The sequence below is a fragment of the Chiloscyllium punctatum genome, chromosome 18 (genome assembly GCF_047496795.1).
Source record: "Chiloscyllium punctatum isolate Juve2018m chromosome 18, sChiPun1.3, whole genome shotgun sequence".
NCBI classification, from domain to species: Eukaryota; Metazoa; Chordata; class Chondrichthyes; order Orectolobiformes; family Hemiscylliidae; genus Chiloscyllium; species Chiloscyllium punctatum.
Genome location: NC_092756.1, coordinates 9,035,077 through 9,038,823, shown reverse-complemented (window position 1 = coordinate 9,038,823; position 3,747 = coordinate 9,035,077). Strand labels below are relative to the sequence as shown.

The 3,747-nt window shown below is 42.2% G+C and overlaps 1 non-coding gene across 1 annotated transcript; it reads left to right on the top strand.

Annotated features, from left to right (window-relative positions):
- The first annotated feature begins 759 nt into the window (after window positions 1-759).
- trnah-gug (transfer RNA histidin (anticodon GUG)) lies at window positions 760-831 on the top strand. Its single transcript has one exon. It is a non-coding gene; the product is annotated as a tRNA-His (tRNA).
- Window positions 832-3,747: the final 2,916 nt, after the last annotated feature.

The following is a 3,747-nucleotide window of genomic DNA, read 5'->3' as shown; positions in this document are numbered from 1 at the left end:
GTGGTGACGCAAGCGCGGGATTATTTCTGTAAGATTGTATATGAAGTCTTTTGGTGCTTCAGCACTTTCTTTAGACTGCTGGGGATGCTTAGAGTTATGATGCTAGCTCTAATACTATTGGGTTTTTGTCAAATATCATTTTCATTCGTGTTATTTATGGTCCCTGAGTCTGATAATCCACAAGTAATAGACCTGATGCATGTAGTTTAGTAAATTGTGGGGATGGAGATAATCAGAGACAGTGCAGCTCAGAGATACATCTTAAATCATATGGGGATGGCCTTGGGGATGGTACTTGGTATAATGGCCTCGTCACAGTACACCGGGCCACCTTCTGACCAGCTCTGGATTGTCCCGATATAGAGTGTAACCCAATATACTTAATGATCAAAAAAACCACATGACACGAAGCAATTCTTGGCGGGGGGTGTGCGGGGTAAAATTAAATGAAACATTTGGGATAGAAATGAAAACAAGCTGGAATGATTTCTCAGGCTGTTGTTTCTGAAGAGCGGAGAGCAGGGAAAATGGGCAGAACTACTGGATAATAAGGTACAACCTTTCACCCCTCCTGATGACCTTAAAGTAGTAAAAATTACAGAGGTAAAGGACTTGAAACAGACTATCGAAATAGAAACTGTGTACACGGATGCAAATGCCTGGGTTGAATGGGAAAAGTATACTGTAAAAAGTCTGAACAAGAGCATCTCTTATAATACTTTACTTATTCCGTGCGTTTAGTGCGTTCGTGTGTGGTTTGCCGTGATCGTATAGTGGTTAGTACTCTGCGTTGTGGCCGCAGCAACCTCGGTTCGAATCCGAGTCACGGCAGTAATTTCTCTATGTGTCCCAGGCTTTTGTGAAACACAAAGGGATCAGTTGTTTTAAAGTTTTGATTTTCTCCAAGGTGATTTTTTTTTCCTTCAAGCTCTGCTCGCTCACATCTCTCTGTTTCATATGTCAGAATTCAAATCCACCCGTTCTCAGAGATTTCTTCCCTCCTAAGATCACTGACCGAACTTTCCATCCCATACCCCCCTTTCATGAATTTGGAGATGCCGGTGTTGGACGATGGAGTACAAAGTTACAAAAATGACACAACACCAGGTTATGGTCTTACAGGTTTTATTGAAGCACTAGCTTTCTGAGCGCTGCTCTTTCCTCATGTGTTTGCGGAGTCATTTCCTATTTCAGTAAGGCATTGCAGAATCTAATACAGACTCTCACATTGATACCGATTAGTCTGTGTGGCTGTGGTCACTGTTGCTGTCAGCGACGCCCTCATACTGTAACAGAATAGAAAAAAAAAGTTCATTCGGCCCTAGCCAGATTACTGTGTGTAGTTCTGCAATTCAGACTACTGCATGGATGTGATCGCACTGGGAACGTTGCAGTAGAGATTCACTGGGATATTATCTGGGCTGAAGAGTTTCAGTTGTGAGGAGAGATTGGACAGACTGGGGTTGTTTGTCGCCGAGCAGAGGAGATTGGAGAAGACATGACTGAGATGTACAAAATATTGAGGGATATGGATAGGATAGACTGAAAGAAGCTTTTCTTATTGATGGAGAGATCGAACACTGGGGCCAAGAGATTTCGGGAAAAGGCAGAAAAGTTTGAGTCGATTTGCAGAAAGGATCAGAGAAGCGGAAATCATTCTAACCTTAAAAAAAATTGAGATGTTAAATTGTGATGCCAAAACTTGTAAGATTATGGGCTAAACGATGGAATACGTGATTCAGGTCGTTAAGCAGTTGTGTTTGACAAGTGCGGCCACAACAGGCTGAAGGGCCTCCTTCGATGTTGTCCTCCTCCACAGTATCGTGGTTAGTGTCCCCGCCTGTCACAGGGCTCAATTCTCCGCTGGGAGCATTGTAAAGCTTTTAAACCTGTCGCTCTGTTCCCCAGTGAAGTTTATTAATGCCTGGCCTTCCATTCTCGATGGGACATGTCACAGGAAGGACAGTGCTGTCTGAATCAGCGTGGGGAAGGTCTGCAGCTCCTGGGGAGAGAGATTGTCAGTGACAGTGCAAACACGTAACTTCAGCCAACTGCACATTGTGTTTGTGTTGCAATGAAAACCATTATATAGAGTTGTTCCTGACTGATATGGTTATTTAAAGCAGGAATCTGAGGAAGAAAAGAGCAAACCCATTCAGACATGAGTGTAGAAACATTTCTAGCAGAGCTACTGAGGTTGTACAGCGCAGAACCGCGTTTGCATGCATTGAATTCAGGTTGATGGGCGCAGCTTGCTTTCACTCGGCTGAGTTACCATGGTATAAATGATACAGATAGTGTTCAATGAGATGGTACATTTATTCAGTGGTTCGAACAGCTGTTAAGTCTGTAGGTTAGGTGGGTTGGCCTGTTAGGTTGCGCTGATGTGTCCAGGGAGTGAATTCAGTAATTTAAGTGAATTAGCCATGGGGAACGCAGTGATAAGGTCAGCAGTCACACGATGCCAGGTTTTATTCCAGCAGGTTTATTTGAAATCACAAGCCAGAGGCCTGGAAGGATTGAGAAGGGAGCTAGGTCTGGTTGAGATGCTGTTCAGAGTCTCCCTACAGACCTGATTGTCTGAACTGCACTTTCTGCCTTGTAGGGAATCTGTGATTCTATCAGAGAGGACACTGCCAGCGTTTACTGGGCCGCTAAGACATTAGAGACGATGCTGACGGCGTTTAGTGGGAATGGAATTTTATTTATTTGTGTTTTGGAAAATTTGACACTGAATCAAGGAAAACCGAATGGAAGTTTTCCAGAGTATTTGAGGTTTGGTGAGATTAAAATGTGGTAAATTCCCTCTTTTAAGTTCATATATTTCTGAACGTCAGGCTTTCAAAACCATGGATGTAGGACAAATAAATGATGGGAGAAGAATTTCTGTCACTCAGTAAATCCGTTTCCAAAATATTTGGAAAGGTACATTTAAAGACCCACAAGCAGTGAGTTTCACCAGGAGACAGACAGCCTGTGGCCAGGTAAAAGTGTAAAAGTGGGGTGTGGGGGGTAGAAGGTGCGAGGAAAAAATATCTAATTTGGACGACTTCAGATGCAAAGAAATATCGGAAACGTCTGCAGCTGAGTAAGATTCAGCAAAAAAAACCTCAGAGTCTTGAAAGATTTCTATTAATTTTCCACATGAAACATTATAAATGGAACTGAGCAGATTTTGTCTATTGTCAAGGAAAGCTATTCCATAATGAATAGGAAGTGACCCGTCTCTTAGACATCGATTTCCTGCTTTAATCCCATGGCTTAAAGGTGGGAGGACAATCGCCATGATGTTGGGTTCATTTGACACCCACTGAAATCTGCCAAAGTAACTGAGCATCAAAACGGGCATCTTGTTTTGTAGTTTAACCTTCTGTTTTTCTCATCAGTATTTTCTTTAAGCTGAAATAAATTCGGAGCAAAATTGAACGCAACATTTAACGTTCCAATCACATAAATCCAATTCACTTCCGATCATTGGAATGAACAGAGTGAAGTTGCAGCAAAATTAATAAAATGAAACGAACAACACAGCATTTCCGGGAATTTTACCCAGTTCAGGTTCAGCCATATGAGAAAGTCCATCGAGCTAAAACATCACCTTCACTTCTGTCTCCGTATATACTTCTTCACGTGAGAGAGAAACTGTCTGAAGAAATTATGCGTCAAGACTAAATGTGAATGTGAATGTGACGGGAATTTCATGTTTTCTGGGTCATTCTGAGACAGTTCTGACTCTGAATAAATCAA